This window comes from Heloderma suspectum, chromosome 2 (genome assembly GCF_057233095.1).
Source record: "Heloderma suspectum isolate Gila_16-S chromosome 2, 16-S_ref, whole genome shotgun sequence".
Taxonomy (NCBI): domain Eukaryota; kingdom Metazoa; phylum Chordata; class Lepidosauria; order Squamata; family Helodermatidae; genus Heloderma; species Heloderma suspectum.
The window spans coordinates 259,989,507-260,008,585 of record NC_139459.1 but is presented as its reverse complement, the minus strand read 5'-3'; the positions used below and the strand labels follow the sequence as shown (position 1 = coordinate 260,008,585).

Here is a 19,079-nt window from a genome sequence, read left to right as displayed (position 1 = left end):
TCCATACTAGGAGCCTGAGCCACAGGTGCAGCCTGGACTTATTACCTGGGTGGCTCAATGCTACATTCTCAGCATTAATTACAGTGGCTAATGGAACAATCCTATGGATACTAGACAGCGGCTAGATCACCATAGGATATCATGTTATCCAGGAACCGACCTTGGAGCCCGCACTCCGAGGTCGGTTCCTGGAGAACCGACCCCCCCCCCCACTTCCGCGCTGTCTCCGAGGCAGCATGGAACATCCCTGTCCTCCATGCTTACAAGAGGAGTGCGGAGGAGTTGAAAAGAGGTGTGGCTGGGGGGTGTTCTGGGGCGGGGAGGATGGAACTGCCTGTACGACACATCCTATGTGTCATACAGCAGCCTCCTTCTCTGCTCCATCCTCCCACAGCTAGACAACCGCAACCAGCTGTCTAGCCGAAAAAGCAGGGAGGAAGAGTGCGGAGGGAATGATCCCCTCCATGCTTCGCCTGCCCCACTTTGGATAGGCGGTCACCTCCAAGTTCGGAGGCGGCCACCTATCTGGATAGGATTGCACCCTACGTAACAGCAGCCAAAGTACAATAAAGTTATGCAGGGCAAATTAGAAATTTACTGCCATACATTGGCAAACCTCTGGTCTCTGAAGTCCCTACAGGCTACAGCATGTTGTCAAACATAGATGATTTCTTCCCATTTTCATCTTTGCCCAAAAGACACAGCAGCCCTTGTCTGGCACAGCCGGAATGGCTTGCCTCTGTGAAGCTCAGTGTGGATAGGCCTAGGTCACAATAGGAGTAAAATATGCCACAGGGACCCAGTCCCACAAACCTATGAACGCATGATCAGATAACACTTCATGCATCTGATGAAGACATCCACTGTTTGAAGGGCTGTCCAGTCTGGTATAAAGATAAAGAACCATCAGAAGAAAGAGCTGGGCTTTGAAGCTGCCCACCAACAGCACCTGGACTGGACAGCAGCCTGAGGAAGGCACACAGGTCACCTGGGGGGTGCCTCCACCCACACCGTACTCCGAGCCGGCTGTGTGCTGAGGTCGTTAGGGATGGATGACGCCGTGGCCATTCAGCAGCCACCCCGAAGCTTATCCAGGGAAAACCGGATTTCCTGAGACTGCTTAAAGTCCGATTCTTTTCCTTAAGTCGGGTTCTCCGCAGTATGGTTGCTGTGTGCCCCACCTCTTGTATGCTAGCCCTGCCCAGGCGTGTGCTATTCCGGGTCAAGGGGTGTTTCCTGTCCCCTGTGTTTCTCAGCACAAATTAGTGTCTACTCAGAAGTAACTCCCATTGTGCTGGATGAGGCTTTTGCACATCAGAATTTACAGAGATCCCCCTGAATTGAAATACATATTTTAAAGCACTGATTCCCTGAAGCCTGTAAAGAGCTTTAACAAACCTGCGATTCTCCATGGCTTGGTTTATTGCTTTTGGAAGTAAACACTTCACACCTTTGTTATAGAGATTCTGCAGTTAGAAAGGGGGCTGGTTTCCCATTCCTGTGTACCCCCACTTTCCCAGCATAAGCATATGTACTCAGAAGTAACTCCCATTGTGTTCAGTGAGGCTTGTTCCTGAAATGCAGGTGCATCTGGACTTTCAGGGGAAAGGAGAAAGCGGGGGGGGGGAGCCTCTCTTATTGGTTGAGCAGCCCCTGCCAGTCAGATGACATTCACTCCAACCCCCACCCAGAAGTATGTTCTGTGAAGCAACTTTTACTGGTGCAGAGCATTCACTCGTGGAGCCCTGCATGGATCAAAGCGCAGCAAAGATGATTCCTTTTCAAAAATACAGAACTCCTCCATTTGCTTCTCCTTCCGTTGTCATGGAGACACGGTCTTGGTCACAGTCTTCCACACTATGGTGAGATGGACTGCATTTCTGTTTAAAATATAATAATGTTTTCTAAATTTGCATCTACACATATAAATTAGCTTATACAAATTTTATGCAAATCAGTGTCCTCCTTTGTCCTCTTTTCTGGTGATTCATAAATCCCCCCCCCCAAATCACAGGGTAACAAACCAGGCCAGCGAAGAAGCCAGCTGAACAGCAGTTGGGCAGAACAGGTTGTGTTATGAGACCTGAACCCCTACAAAGCCTGTGAGTCAAGCGTTCTTTAGCCTGAAGCAAAAGGGACCCAGCCTGCTGCCGTTCCTGTCACAGATTCATTCCTCCCTCTCCCACAGCCTTGTCTTGCTTCCAAGGCCTTGCCTCACTGACTCGGCAGGAGCCAGATCTGACAGCAAGACAAGACAGACAAGCACAAATGAGGGAGCAAAGCTTGAAATTAGATACAGTCTTGGACCCGCCTGTCATTTAACTAAATAATGAATGATAAAATATATGGTTAATAGCATGTGATCTTTTGGCCTGAGAGAATATTCCACATTAAGAACTCTACCATATTATTATTGCATTGGTCATGCAAGTAGCATTTCAGAACCTAATAAAGATTTCAGTGGAATAATTAAGATGAAAGCACAAAGTAGTTTTAGCTAGTTTTATATTCAGTTTGCGTTTTACATAGAAATGTTAATGGATGGGGACAATCCAAACTTAGCTCTCTATGATCTGCAAATATCGTTTCCAGCATTTGGCCTAATGAACATTTACAAGCTGATCCTATGCTTGTTTACTCAGAACTCCCACTAGGTTGGCTAGTGGGGCTCACTCTAAATAAATGTTCAGGGAAGAGATTAGTGGTCAATGATGGACTTGCCAACAATCCAGTATCAAACATTAAATATCAGTGAAAATGACCCAGCAGTTGTGAAAAAAGGCAAATGCCATGTTAAGGATGTTTAGGAAAGGGATCGAAGCTAGAACTGCCAATATTGAATAGTCTCTAAGGGAGCAATCCTACCAGGATAGGCGGCTGCCTCTGAACTTGGAGGCAACCACCTATCCAATGCAGGGCAGGAGAAGCACGGAGGGAATCATCTCCTCTGTGCTTCAGCCACCCTGCATTTGTGGCTAGACAGCTGATTTCAATTGTCTAGCCACAGAAAGGCAGAGCAGGGAAAGTGGCTGCTGGATGACACATTGGATGTGTCGTGTCAGCATTTCTCCCTTCCCTGCCCTGGAACACCCCGTTTTCACCGCTCTGTGGTCCTCTTCCGAGCACGGAGCCGTTCTGAGCTGCCTGTGAGGCAGCGCGGGAGGGAGGGAAGGTCATTTCTCAGGGAACCGACCTCGGAGCACGGGCTCTGAGCTCGGTTCCTGGAAACCGACATATCCTATGGCCATCTAGCTGCTGACTAGTGGCCATAGGATTGCTCCCTAAATAAATCTATGGTGTGGCCTCACTTCTAATACATGATGTCAGTTCAGGTCAGTGCACCTTAAAAATAATATTGTAGAGCTGGAAGGGGCAGAAAGGGGCAACCAAAATGATCAGGGAGCTGGAGGAATTCCTTAATAAGGAAAGGTGACAATGGTAAGGAAAAAGGGTTTATAAAATTATGCATAACGTGGAGAAAGTGGATAGGGAGATGTTCTTGTCCCTCTCTCATAATACTGGAAGCTGGGGTCATCCAATGGTGCTGAATGGTTCCCCTATCCTGAATGGGGAGATTCAGGATAGACAAAAGGAAGTATTTCTTCACACAGCACATAGGGAAGTTATGGAATTCAATACCACAAGATGTGGTTATGGCTTTAAAAGTTGATTACACCAAATCATGGAAGGTAAGGCTATCATGGCTCATAATGATGGCTGTGTATTATCTCCAGGATCAGAGGTAGTATGCCAATGGATACCAGTTCCTGTAAAACAACAGTGGGAAAAAGCTATTGCCCTCATACCCTGCTTTAGCACTTCCTCTAGGCATCTGGCTGGCCACCGTGGGAAACAGGATGCTGGACTAGACAGGCAAGGGGTACAGAACCTAAGGCCAAGAGGTCAAATCCAGCCCTCATGGGTTCCCCAGATGGCCATGCCCCCTTCCTTCGGCCCCACCCCTTTCCCCCAACCACTAATCACTTGTGGGTTTCCTGGCTTTTGTGCTGTTTCCCCCCCCCCCATTCCAAAAGGTTGAAATGCCTCTCCTAAGGCCTAGTTGCCAGCAGTAAGAGCTTTAAGCTAAAATATGCTGGCACCCTCTTGGCCTTCAACCCTGCCCACCACCGGAATGCTGCCCCCCAAAGCATCTCTGAAACGGAACATGGCACTCAGGCTGAAAGAGGCTCTGAACTCTTTGGTCTGATCCAGCAGGCCTTGAAGCCTCTTCTTATGTTTTCATATTCTCTTGTTATTTGCTTGGGACTGAAGAAATAGGGTGCGGGGGGGAGCACGCCTGGCAGTCTACCATCCATGGCTGGTGGGTTGAATTCAGCTCAGTGGTTCCACGTTGTGCAGTCTCAGCGTAGACGAATGAAGAGAGGGACAAATTACTACTGCCAAGTTAAATTCCCAGTGGCTGGGAATGCAAAGACTGAAAAAAGGCTAACAAATGGCAAGCCACATGGTTCACAATGATCTCCTATTCAACATTTTTGATGATCCTTAACATAAACCAGTTGAAACAGAGACCAAACATGGTTGCTTCTCTCCTACTTTTTTGGTTTGTTTTTTTTAATTTACAGGCTATGCCTTATCGCTCTGTGGTCTGAACTTTTGATCTTCCTCACCCAATCACTTTCGTTCAGCAAACAGTCTACAGTATCACATATGTAAACAAATGCAGCAGGCCAAATTAATCCCTGCTATAACTGTATTGATTTCAGCTGAGCTCTAGCCAATGTCTTAATCTGCGCTTTGTTCCATGTGGCTGCGCTGTGCAGTTCTCATGTTTTCCCCCAAGCCAGCATAGAATGCGAGTGCAATAGCCAATGAATTCTTAAATGTTGCATGCTTCCAGGACATTTTAAGCCTAAAGCAGCTGAAAATTAGATGAAAAGATAGGAGGATTTGCAAACAAACAAACCTCTACCATATAGTAACTTTACACTGTATTGTGGCCTAGTCTGCCAAGAAAAAGCTCTCTGCTGAAAGTTTTTAAAAAATCAGTTCTTTAGGCTGTGATGCTCAGTACTCTCTCACACTCACACACACACACGAACAAGTACCTTTAAAATTACTGTGATTTACTTCCAAGTCAGCATGTATAGGGCTACATCTTTAAATTATATTGCATTCCTACTCTTACTTTTGGCTTACAGTTCTACCTCCTTTCAAACACAACAGTTCAGAGCCATGTGTGCAATTTCAAGAATATATCTATTGATTGAATAAACATTTAGTGGTAGCCATCAACCATTTTTTATAATATACCAGCAGGCAGGTGAAGAACGGAAAATTCATTTACAAAGCCTCATCTGAAAATACAAGCTTCTTGTAAATCACACAACCCAGTCTCCCTTGGCTTCACAGAAAAAAATATTCTAAACTTCACCAGGATGCCTTTACCAGCAACCATTTGCAGCTGGAAGATTTGCAATAGTTATTGGTGAAAGCTGAGAGAGAGAGAGATGCTGCAAGATCTCCAAGTGGTCTCTTTTCAAAAGAAAAAGAAAAAAGACAGTTGCATCTGACAGCTGTCCATAAAAATATAATGGATAAATGGTGTGATATAAACTAGAGAAAGAGAGACTCCCAAAGTGCGGTTGGGGAGAAAAGGGAAAATGAGCTTGTTAGAACTCTCTGTATTACAACTGTTTCCCTTGACAGTTTGCCATATCCTAATATGCTCAACAAATTGGCAACCTGTCCTTATATATTTGCATCAGGATTCCCTTAAGGGAAATGTCTATATTATTCTGTTTTGGAAAAAGGAAGCCGCTTGATATGACAGGTAGGTCAAGTGTTTCTTTAATAAAGCATATGGTAGCAAGAAAGAAATAGGCAATTGTCAGTGACTTGACAAATAGGTAGATTTGGGATTGGGCCCCCTGGGGAAAGATAGCCAAGGCTACTAGATAAATCACCCTTGTTATTTTGATTTAACCCTTCTGTTGCACAATAGATTTTTCTCCTACAAAATGGAAAGGCTGCTGTTCTTGCTGTGTGTTAAAAGAGTGCCTCAAGATTCTTCAGTGTGGCTCTTTAGCTTTGATTTAAACTGAATGTGATGCTTCTGGTCCCAAACCAAACTTGGTTAAAAGGTTTCATGTATGCTCTGATCCTCAAGACGGCTTTGTTTTAATAGTTGTATTTAAGACTGTATCTAAGGTAATTTTAGAACCTGGAGAGGTAATCAAGCAGAGGATGCTTTTAAGCATAGTAGTTGTGAAACTAATGCCCAAGCTTTTCGGAAAGGTATCGGCTTAGATCCAAACTTAGCCAGGCTTAGAGTAGACCTATTGGAGTCAATGGGAGAAGTTAGTCGTGACTAGCTTAAGTCCCATTGATTTCAATAGGCCCACTCAGTCAAAGCATAACTAAGCCTAGATCCCATCATAATTTACATAAAATGTATAATTGGATATGAACTGCCATGTGATTTGATGGCCCTCCAATTAGAACGTCTTAAGAATGTGGTTAGAAAACTCATCAGAAGTTAGTTGGAAGTTTGTTTACTGCTGTTTACATCCTCATTTCAAATAATTTCAGCTTCCTTCAAAAAGAAGAATGGAAAAGGAGACTTTGGTACACAACACTAATAAAAAGCTTCTGTATTATAATAAAGGACGGAAAGGCATAAACATTGAACCTTTGACACTTTTAGAATGACATCCTTTTATTTCTGGTTAGAATAAAATCAAAATGTAAGAGAATTTAAACGGCTTCAACATGGAAGAGCTCCTTATAACTTTAAAAGTTTGTGAAGAGCAGGCATAGGGTGTCTGATTGGCAATGAATCCACACTTCTGTTGGAGGGGGAGTTCAACCCTTCACTCATCCACCATTTTCCCAAAGAAGCCTCGAAGCTATTTGAACCATTAGAGAAAATTTACGGTATACATCCCATACAAGATGAGCTCTTTTAAAGGATCTTTATTCATTTGGGCTTATTTCCACATGGGGAATTTTCTCCTCTTGTATATATTAGTATAATTACAATATTTAGATTTCTGGAATAAATAAAATACTGTGTTTACTGTAAATGAGTTTTGCATGTTTTATGGAACTACTAATATTAATTCAATATTTTGGTGCCTAGTTAGCCCACATTTTATACACTGGTATCTTATATTTCATTGTATTTATGTGTAACTTTGTATACATCTTTTGAAAGATAAATATTTTACTATAGGAATTATAATAACAGGAGTTACAATCCAGAAACTATAAACCAGGATCTGCCTTCCAGGATCATGGAAGATCCCTTTGCCTGATTTTTGGGAATCCCCCCTCCCCCCTCATAGCTTATCCCATTCTGCAGGGACCCCTGACTCTGTGTAACATTTTGAGAGGCCTAGGGGACAGCCATGGGAAGGAAAGGGCAGGGAAGTCTACTTTTGCCAGTGCAGTTGATCCAGCTTAAATCTGTATCCATCCCTTTTTGTAAAGTGTTACTCTAACATGAATTCTCAGGTAATTATTTTTAAGATGTTCTCCGACAAAGAGCCAGATGTTTTGGTAGGTTGGAATGTCTTCCTGCACCCACTGGAATAATTTTCTTTGTATATGGATTTGTGGTGCCACCTTCTTCAGTGTGAGAGATTTTCTAAAAAGACTATGTGCATGATGATCTTGCTGTTTGATTAGGCTGGGGCATCATGTGTGCAGTATCCATTTGTATACAATTCACCATACAGCTAGGGCTACACACATGGGGTTGTGAATCCACATTCAGTCATACTTAAGGTAGACCCATTGGAATCAGTAGCACTTAACTCAGTGATGACTACCATAACTCATTTATTTCAATAGGTCTGCTCTAAGTATGACTATATCTGGATCCAGGCCCACGAAGTTCTGGACCTCAAGAAATGATGACATTTTGCCTTCAGTAAATGACATTTCATCCATTTTTCAATCCTATAAAAAGATGTAAACATTGGGGGGGGGAGTCTTGTGTTTCACAGTCATTTGTGACATTCACAAGCATATCTCAGAAAACATAGAATCATAGAATAGTAGGGTTGGAAGGGGCCTACAAAACCATCGAGTCCAACCCCTGCTCAATGCAGGAATCCAAGTCAGAGCATCCCTGACAGATGGCTGTCCAGCCTCATCTTCAGTGCCTCCAGTGAGGGAGAGCCCACCACCTCCCTAGGTCATTGGTTCCATTGTCATATTGCTCTAACAGTCAGGAAGTTTCTCCTGAAGTTCAACTGGAATCTAGCTTCCTGTAACTTGAGCCTATTATTCTGTGTCCTGCATTCAGGGATGACGGAGAAGAGATCCTGGCCTTCCTCTCTGTGACAACCTTTCAAGTACTTGAAGAGTGCTATCCTATCTCCCCTCAGTCTTCTCTTCTCCAGGCTAAACATGCCCAGTTCTTTCAGTCTCTCCTCATAGGGCTTTGTTTCCAGTCCCCTGATCATCTTTGTTGCCCTCCTCTGAACCCTCTCCAGTTTGTCTGCATCCTTCTTAAAGTGTGATGCCCAGAACTGGACAGAGTACTCCAGATGAGGCCTAACCAGTGCTGAGTAGAGGGGAAGTAGTACTTCCCGGGATTTGAAAGCTATGCTTCTATGAATGCAGTCCAAAAGAGCATTTGCCTTTTTTACAGCCACACCACATTGTTGCCTCATATTCAGCTTGTGATCGACAACAATTCCAAGATCCTTCTCGCTTGTAGTGTTGTTGAGCCACGTATCCCCCATCTTGTAACTGTGCATTTGGTTTCTTTTTCCTAGGTGCAGAACTTGGCATTTATCCCTATTAAATGTCATTCTGTTGTTTTCTGCCCAGCACTCCAGTCTATCAAGATCACTTTGAATTTTGTTTCTGTCTTCCAGGGTTTTAGCTATCCCGCCCAATTTTGTGTCATCTGCAAATTTGATCAGCATTCCCTGCACCTCCTCCTCCAAGTCATTAATAAAAATGTGGAAGAGCACTGGGCCCAGGACTGAGCCCTGCAGAACCCCACTCATTACCTCTCCCATGTTTGAGAAGATCCCATTGATAAGCACTCTTTGAGTCCGATTCTGTAGCCAACTGTGGATCCACCAGATCGTTGTTTCATTTAGCCCACTTTGAGCTCGTTTGCTCATCAGGATATCATGGGGCACTTTGTTGAAAGCTTTGCTGAAGTCGAGGTATATTATGTCCACAGCATTCCCACAGTCCACAAGGGAGGTGACTTGATCAAAAAATGAGATCAGATTTGTCTGGCAGGATTTGTTCTTGACAAATCCATGTTGGCTTCGAGTAATCACTGCATTGTTTTCAAGGTGCTTACAGATGGCTTGCTTTATCATCTGCTCCAGAATTTTCCCAGGGTCAGACTGTAGTTCCCAGGTTCCTCCTTTTTACCCTTTTTGAAGATAGGGACAATATTAGCCCTCCAGTCATTTGGCACTTCCCGCGTCCTCCATGATTTCTCAAAGAAAATAGACAGCAGTTCTGAGAGTTCTTCTGCCAGTTCCTTTATTACTGTAGGGTGCAGTTCATCTGGCCTGGAGTTTTGAACTCATTGAAAGGAATTAGGAGTTCCTCGACTATATGCTAGGGATGTTGGAGAATTCCTCCATGGACTCAAGTGAGGCCAGATTCTTTAGAATCCGGCCCCCCGGAGTTCGTGGTGGAACGGACTACCCACCCGCCACCCCCGAAATCCCCCCCGGGACGGACCTACCTGGCGGCAGTGGCGGCTCCGGGTTGTCTTCTGGCTGCTGCCGGGCTGCAGCCGCAAATGGCGGCTGCTATGCCGGCTGCCATTTGCATCCCTGCCAAGCCATGATAGGCTACGTAAGTATCTACGTAGCCTATCACGGCAAAAGGCAGAGACACAAATGGTGGCCGCCACGCCATTTGCATCCCTGTCTTTTGCCATGATAGGCTATGTAGATACTTACGCAGCCTATCACGGCTTGGTGGGGACGCAAATGGCAGACGGTGTAGCGGTCACCATTTGCGGCCGCGTCCCGGCAGCGGCCAGAAGTCTGGCTGTGGCCGGCCCTGGCCGGTGGCTCCGCGGCCTTGCCGTGGAGCAGAGTGGAGCCAACCAGGGAGGATTCCGGGGGGGGAGGGAGGGATCACTTCCCCCCCACCGCAGACTGCCGGACGGAACAGGGTGTTTCGCACACCCCTACTATATGCCTATCGATCTCAAGCTGCAATCCTGCCCTTTCAGCCTGTACTTCACCTTTGCTGGGGGGTGGGGTGTCATAGACCCGCTTTGGGAGAAGACTGAGCCAAAGTAGGAATTGAGCACTTCTGCCTTTTCTTTGTCATCTGTTATCATTTTGCCATCCTTATTTAATAGCTGAACCACTATTTCTTTCCTCTGTCTTTTACTATGCATGTAGCTGAAGAAAGTTTTTTTGTTGCTTATAGCATCCCCCGCTAACCTCAGCTCGTTCTCAGCTTTACCTTCCTGACACCATCCCTGCAATTCTGTGCTACCTGCCTGTACTCTTTCTTTGTTGCTTGACCTTCCCTGCACTTCCTATATGTGTACGTTTTTGTTTTCAGGTCATCTCTAAGTTTTTGTGAAGCCACACTGGCTTCTTCTGTTGTCTTCCACCTTTTATTCTTGTTGGAATTGTTTGTAATTGTGCCTTTCGAATTTTCTTTTTTAAAAACTCCCACCCATCTTGGACTCCTTTTCTCACTAGAGTAGCTTGCCATGGGACCTTACTTATCATTGTTCTGAGTTTATTAAAATCAGCTTTCCTAAAATCCAGGGTACGTGTTTGGCTACACTCGGCTTTTGCTTCCTCTAGAACCAAGAGCTCAAGTATAACATGGTCGCTTTCCCCCAGAGTTCCTGTAACTGCTACTTTATCCACTAAGTCATCTCTGTTGGTTAGGATCGAGTCAAGGATCGCCGATCCTCTAGTTCCTTCCTCAACTTTCTGTAGGAGGAAGTTATCCGCCACACAAATCAGGAATTTCCTGGAGGGGCCATGTTTTGCAGAATTTGTCTCCCAACAAATATTGGGGAAGTTGAAGTTCCCCATTACTACTACATCATCCTTCCTTGAAACATTGGCTATTTGCTTTTCACAAGTTTCATCCTCGTCTTCTCCTTGATTGGGTGGCCGGTAGTAGACTCTGACCACCATGTTCCTTTTATTCTTTGATCCATTTATTTTAACCCAGATGCTCTCGATGGGGCTACCAAGCTCATCCTCCTGTATTTCTGTGCAGAGATACGTATTTTTCACATATAGTGCAACCCCAACTCCCTTTCTGTACCTCCTGTTCTTTTTGAACAAGTTATTAGGGGTGTACGAACCCCACTTACCAGTCCACCCTGGGGTCCACTGGGAGGGAGAGGATCCATCCCTCCTCCCGGAATCCTCCCCAGCTGGTTCTGCTCTGAAGCGAGTGCGTGGAGCCGCCGGCTGGGGCTGCTCACGGCTGGACTTCCATCCACTACTGGGCTGCAAATGGCATCCGGCATAGCGATGCTACGTAAATATTTACATAACCAATCACGGCAAAGGGCAGGGACGCAAATGATAACTGCTACGCCATTTGTGGCCGCTGGCGCCAGGGTCCATCCCGACTCTAGTTTGTGGGGTGGCAGGGGGGAGCAGTCCGTTCTGCCACGGACTCCGGGGGGGGGGCAAATTCTAAAGCATCCAGCCTCATTGGAGTCCGTGGCAGATTTCTCCGCCATCCCTACAAGTTATATCCTTCGATTGTTTTATTCCAGTCATGAGAGTCATCCCACAAAGTCTCAGTTACACCTATTAAGTCATAATTTCCCTCCTGTATTAAGAGTTCATGTTCGTTCTGTTTATTTAGTGCACTCAGTAACTAACTTATTTTCAACCTCATTTCTACCATTTATATTATAGGGTCAGCATGTACCTGGCCAAGTAATGTCCAGAATCATGGCAGGGGAGGTAAAGGAAGAATGACTTTTTCTCTAATTTATTATTTAATTTAATAGCATTAGGATTGACCATGGTATATCCCTGGGAAATTAGGATGAAATGTTGGTCAATTAGGGAAAGAATTTGGTTGGCCTTTATATTTAACAATAAATATCTGATATATCCCACTGGCCTCCTAAAAATAAAATGTTACAAATTACAAGTAAATATGAATATTCATGTAGTTTGCATAAAATAATGCATACATTTATGCACACACACACACACACACAGTATGAACTCCTGCTACCTTTCCTTGGTTTTATTGGACTATATTTTATAGTTGATTTATAGATCCTCAATAGCTCCAGAAGGAGGATCCTAAGAGGAACCTAGCTCACTTTTTTTTTTTAACCAGCCTCCAGTTCTCACACCAAATAACCACGGTGCATGGATATGTGGATGTTTTTGAAATTGACTCTTTTCTCATATCCAATTCAAAATTGTGCAAGGAAGAGTAATGGCTACATTTTGTTTTATTTTCTCGCTTGGCAGATGACATAACTGATTTTTCTGCTGGATTTTTTATTTTTATTTTTTGTAAAAATCAGTCCTCTTCACCATAAATGGTAACACGCAGCATTTGGCAAAGAACACATCTTTATTAAGTGATGCAAATATGAAGTCAGCAAGCCAGAGAGCTTTTGATTTCATTCCTTTTTTCCCCAGTATAAAAAGTAGGAAAGTCATGGAAAGAGGATTTCGAGTGATGATGGGAAAATGCAGATTAAATGTCATCTGGGTCTCAAGGAACAGAACAAGGAAAGACCCCTGCTCGAGACCCTGGAGAGACACTGCCTGAAACAGTAGGCAATAGCAGGCAATATGGATCCATGGTCTGACTCAGCATAAGGTAGCTTCCTATGTTTGTGAACAAAAATCTAATGGAAGATACACTTCAGAGCTTCAAAGGGCCTTTACAGAACTTAGGTTCCAGTTGATGCCCTCTGTATATCTCGATGGGAAATATCTAGGAATCCCAGTCACAGAACGGAAATGTATATTTGGTTGCAATCAGATTTAAGATATAATTCATTACTTGCTGTTCTGTCCATTGTATGCAGAGGTAAATTTTTGTCATCTATTATCCAGTTGTATTCGGATCGAACACCTCAGTAGGTGGTAATAGATTTCCTAGCCAATAACCATCTATCACATATTTGTTAGCCCAATTTGCTTTGGCAGCCAAGAAGCTGCAGTCTTGCCACATCAAGAATTATGATGTGCTATAAATCTTATTGTTTTAGATATGAGTGGTCAAACTTCTTAGTGGATGGTAAATATGGTTTGTTCTTAATAGCTTTGAGTTTTTAAATAATTTTTATTTAAACCAAAGTTTTGTATTGGGAAAGGTTTCTTTCTTTTTTAACATTTTTTAACATTGTAAAGGCCTATGGCTATATACAATAACATTTATATGTATGTATGACAGACTTCAGAGAGTTTCCTGGAGTTAAAAAAAAACAAAATGTCTTGTGACACCTTAAAGACTAACCAAGTCATTATGGCCTAAGCCAGGAGTATAGAACCTCTGTCCCAGGAGCAAATCTGGCCCACCTGGGCTCCCATACCAGCCTTCCTGGGTTCCCCTGATGGCCATGCCCCTTTCCTCTGGCCCCACCCTCTTTCCCCAATCACCAATCATCTGGTGGTTTCCTGGCTTTTGCAACTTTTTTCCCATTCTAAAAAGTTGAAATGTCTCTCCCAAGGCTTAGTTAGGGGCAGTAAGAGCTTTCAGCTACAATATGTTGGTATTTGGATATGTTGGCGCCAGCCCTTTTGCCTTTCAGCCTGCCCATGATTAGCGGGGCCTGTGAGCTTATCCAAACTGGTATTCTGCCCTTGGACTGAAAGAGGTTCAACACCCCTGGCATAAGCTTTTGTGGATTACAGACCATTCCATGCCAGACAAGAAGGGCTTCTTCCTGATCCTGTAACAACCAGGCATTCCATCTGAGATGGCTTTGACTTGGCCTTTAGAAGAGAGCTCCATCACCTTTGTGCCCTGCCTATAGGCTTTCCCAGCAGCATCATGCTGACCACTGTTAAAAACAAAATGCTAGACTAAACAGACCCATGATCTCATCCTGCTTGGCTCTATTTATGTCCCTATGACATGGTTGTGTTCTTATCCTTTCATCTTAAGCTGTACCCAGAATATGTGTTGTAAAAGTAAAGGATGGCTTCTTGTCAAGTGTAAAGTGCCTTTCCCTTCCCTCTGAACGTCCACAATCAAACCCTACTCCAGGGGTGCAGAACTTCTTCCAGCCTGTGGACCAAATTCCATTTCAGAAAAGCTCTCAGGGGCCGCATTCCAGTGGTGAGCAGGGCTGAAGGCAAAAGAAGTGGGATCAAAAATACAAGAAACCCAACGAATTTTAGCTTAAAGCTCTTCCTGATCATAACTAAACCTTAGGAGAAGCATTTCGATTTTTCAGAATTTAGAAACACCTGCACGGAACCCAGGAAATCAACAAATAATCAGGGTGAGGCCAGGGGAAGGGGGCATGGGAACCCCAGAGGGCTGAATTGGGACTCTCAGTGGGCCAGATTTGACCCCAGGCCCAAGGTTCTGCAGCCCTGCTACACATTTCTTACAAGGAAGCAAGACTTCCAGCCAGATAATTGATTGCCTTCCTGGTAAGCCTGGGCTCCCAGTTACACTCTTTATAGAAACAAATCTCCAGTAACTCTCCAGGCTGTGCTCTAAGGCCCCAAACATCTGTCAACCATCTGCAATTATACAGGTAATTCATAAAGTCAAGCATCACAACCCCCTGTGTTATGTTTGAAATCTGACACAGTACCAAAAGAAGCTGCGAGAGTTTGGTGTGCAACCCAGATCCAGATGGAGCAGAAGAGGAAGCAACTACAACTTCTCCTGGCCATTCCTGTCCATTCACCTGTTCCGGCAGAGCTTTTGCCTGAGGTTTCCACTTTGCAGAGAGATTTTTTTTTTCTGCCAGCGTGTTTTCAATCACGCATTTGAAAAATAGTTCAATCCTGTTTCTAATCAAATTCCAAGAACTGTTGCCAGGTTGAGAATGAATGTATAGGACTGCAGCCAAAAACTGTTTAACTTGGGGTGGATTGTGCCCTAAGTAACTATGGAAGCATCCATTTTTATTCCTTTTTTTTTCTTAAATAAAACAGACTTTCCCCCATCATGGGTTTGGCCCTTTAAAAAATGCCTAGAAAATTTTTTTAAAAAATTAATTGTTTGTCACTAGAAAAAAATCTAGTTTGACCCTAGAAAAATGCCACTTCAAAATGCTTCATATATATTTTCTTAATAAGCCTTACAATACCTTGGTCAGATAGACTAATATCATTACCATAGTACTGATGAGAGACTGAGATTAAAAAATAGCTATTCCCCTATGGCCACTTAGCCCCTTCATAGATCACTGCCTTGTTGTGGCGAAGGGGCTTGTGTAACTCAGTGAAGCCATAAGCTATGCCATGCAGGGCCCCCCAAGATGGAGAGGTCATGGTGGAGAGTTCTGACAAAATGTGGTCCACTGGAGAAGGAAATGGCAACCCACTCCAGTATTCTTGCCAAGAAAACCCCATGGAACGTATCACAAGGCTAAAAGATATGACACCGGAAGATGAGCCCCTCAGGTCGGAAGGTGTCCAATATACTACTGGGGAAGAGCAGAGGGAATTTCCAAGTACCGCCAGAAAGAGTGAAGTGGCTGAGCCAAAGCCAAAAGGACACTCAGCTGTGGATGTGTCTGGTGGTGAAAAGAAAGGCTGATGCTGTAAAGAACAATATTGTTTAGGAACCTAGAATGTAAGATCAATGAATCAAGGTAAGCTGGAGGTGGTCAAACATGAGATGGCAAGATTGAACATTGACATCTTGGGAATTAGTGAACTAAAATGGACAAGCATGGGTGAATTTAATTCAGGTGACCATTATATCTACTACTGTGGGCAAGAATCCCTTAGAAGAAATGGAGTAGCACTCATAGTCAACAAAAGGGTGGGAAATGCAGTACTGGAGTACAATCTCAAAAACGATAGAATGATCTCAGTACGAATCCAAGGCAAACCATTCAACATCACAGTAATTCAAGTCTATGCCCCAACCACTGATGCCAAAGAAGCTGAGGTTGATCAGTTCTATGAAGACCTACAACAGCTTCTAGAACTATCACCGAAAAAAACATGTCCTCTTCATCATAGGGGATTGGAATGCTAAAGTAGGAAGTCAAGAAATCCCCGGGATAACAGGCAAGTATGGCCTTGGTGTACAAAATGAAGCAGGACAAAGGCTAATAGAGTTTTGCCAAGAGAACACGCTGATCATGGCAAACCGTCTTTTCCAACAGCACAAGAGGTGACTCTACACATGGACATCACCAGATGGTCAAGATCGAAATCAGATTGGTTATGTGCTTTGCAGCCAAAGATGGAGAAGCTCTATACAATCAGTAAAAACAAGACCTGGAGCTGACTGTGGCTCAGATCATGAGCTTCTTGTTGCAAAATTTCAGCTTAAATTGAAGAATGTAGCGAAAACCACTAAACCACTCAGGTATGACCTAAATCATATCCCTTATGAATATACAGTGGAGATGAGGAATAGATTTAAGGGATTAGACCTGATAGACAGAGTGCCTGAAGAACTATGGACGGAGGTCCGTAACATTGTTCAGGAGGCAGCAACTCAATCCATCCCAAAGAAAAAGAAATGCAAGAAAGCAAAGTGGCTGTCTGAGGAGGCTTTACAAGTAGCTGAGGAAAGAAGGGAAGTGAAAAGCAAGGGAGAAAGGGGAAGATATACCCAACTGAATGCAGATTTCCAGAGAATAACAAGGAGAGACAAGAAGGCCTTCTTAAATGAACAATGCAAAGAAATCGAGGAAAACAACAGAATGGGAAAGACTAGAGATCTCTTCAAGAAAATCAGAGATCTCAAGGGAATGTTTTGTGCAAAGACAGGCATGATAAAGGACAAAGAAAGCAGGGACCTAACAGAAGCAGATGAGATTAAGAAGAGGTGGAAAGAATACACAGAAGAACTATACAGAAAAGATCTTAATGTCCCTGATAGCCATGATAGTGCAGTCACTAAAAGTGAGCCGGACATCCTAGAGAGTGAAATTTGGAACACTCAACAGTGACCACAAGACTGGAAAACGTCAGTTTACATTCCAATTCCAAAGAGGGGCAATGCCAAAGAGTGTTCAAACTACCATACAGTTGTGCTCATTTCACATGCCAGTAAGGTTATGCTCAAAATCCTACAAGCTAGGCTTCAGCAGTATGTGAACCGAGAACTACCAGAAGTACAAGCTGGGTTTCGAAGAGGCAGAGGAACTTGAGATCAAATCGCCTACATTCGCTGGATCATGGAGAAAGCACGAGAATTCCAGAAAAAAATTCCAGAAGTCTATTTCTGCTTTATTGACTACGCTAAAGCCTTTGATTATATGGATCACAACAAACTGTGGCAAATTCTTAAAGAAATGGGAGTACCAGACCACCTTACCTGTCTCCTGAGAAACCTGTACAAGGGTCAAGAAGCAACAGTAAGAACTGGACATGGAACAACCGATTGGTTCAAAATTGGGAAAGGAGTACGACAAGGCTGCATATTGTCGCCCTGCTTATTTAACTTATATGCAGAGTACATCATGAGAAATGCCAGGTTGGATGAATCACAGGTCGGAATTAAGATTGCTGGGAGAATTATCAACGACCTCAGACACGCAGATGATACCACCCTTATGGCAGAAAGTGAAGAGGATCTAAAGAGCCTCTTGTTGAGGGTGAAAGTGGAGAGTGCAAAAGCTGGTTTGAAACTCAACATGAAAAAAACTAAAATCATGGCATCTGGCCCCATCACTTCCTGGCATGTAGAAGGAGAAGAAATGGAAGCAGTGACAGATTTTATTTTCTTGGGCTCCAAGATCACCACAGACGGTGTCTGTAGCCATGAAATTAAAAGACGCATGCTCCTTGGGAGGAAAGCTGTGGCAAACCTAGACAGCATAGTAAGAAGCAGAGACATCACCTTGCCGACAAAGATTCATATAATCAAAGCTATGGTTTTCCCAGTAGTAATGTATGGCTGTGAGAGCTGGACTATAAGGAAGGCTGAGCGCCAAAGAATGGATGCTTTCGAACTGTGGTGCTGGAGAAGACACTTACGAGTCCCCTGGAGTGCAAGGAGGTCAAATCAGTCAATCCTAAAGGAAATCAACCCTGACTGCTCATTGGAAGGACAGATACTGAAGCTGAAGCTCAAATATTTTGGCCACCTAATGCGAAGACAAAAGTCACTGGAAAAGACCCTGATGCTGGGAAAGATTGAAGGCAAAAGAAGGGGACGGCAGAGGATGAGTTGGCTAGATAGCATCACCGATGCGATGAATATGAACTTGAGCACACTCCGGCAGAAAGCAGACGACAGGAAGGTCTGGCGTGCTGTGGTCCATGGGGTCACGAAGAGTCGGACACGACTTAACGACTGAACGACTGAACAACAACAACATGCCAGCAAATAAGTATTTATGTGGCGGGGGGGGGGGAAGAAACTCAGACTTTCCCCGGTCACTGAAGTCCTTTAATTATTTTTTATAGTATATTTTAGGATGATGAAAGCTGAGGAAGCTCAAAAAGAACAACCAAGACTGAAACCACCCAAATTCTTATGCAAACATTATCACTAGGAAAGAAAATCTGCAATGGGGTTGATTTTAAGGAGTTCTTGGCATTCGTTAAGAAAAGAAGAAATGTGAGAAGAAAAACTATTTTATCATTTGGCTTCTGTTCAGTACTTCTTTATTCTGCATCAACAAAATCTGTTTCCAGTGTATTTTACCACTCAGCCTACCAAACATTACAGGAATTCAAGTTGGAGCATAGGGGAATTCTACAATTGTTATTCAGCTCACATCAGTGACAGACACACTTCCTTGTACTTCGATTTCTCAAGAGAAAAAGGCAAGGAATAAACAGAGATTCACATCTGAAGGAAGATAGGCAGAAGGAATATTTCATTTCTCACAAAGGTGCAAGCTTCTGCATTTAATATACAGCCCAACAATGCAGAATAGAGATGGCCCACCAATTCCTGTAGACTTTTGTCTCACCCCAAATATCGAACAAACTAAGAATACAAATTGG

The 19,079-nt window shown here is 43.7% G+C and overlaps 1 protein-coding gene across 2 annotated transcripts in view; it reads right to left on the bottom strand.

The window, feature by feature from the left end:
* LOC146354464 (uncharacterized) overlaps nucleotides 1-19,079 on the bottom strand; it is a 145,905-nt gene that overhangs the window by 1,527 nt on the left and 125,299 nt on the right. The gene's annotated exons all lie outside the window — the stretch shown is intronic.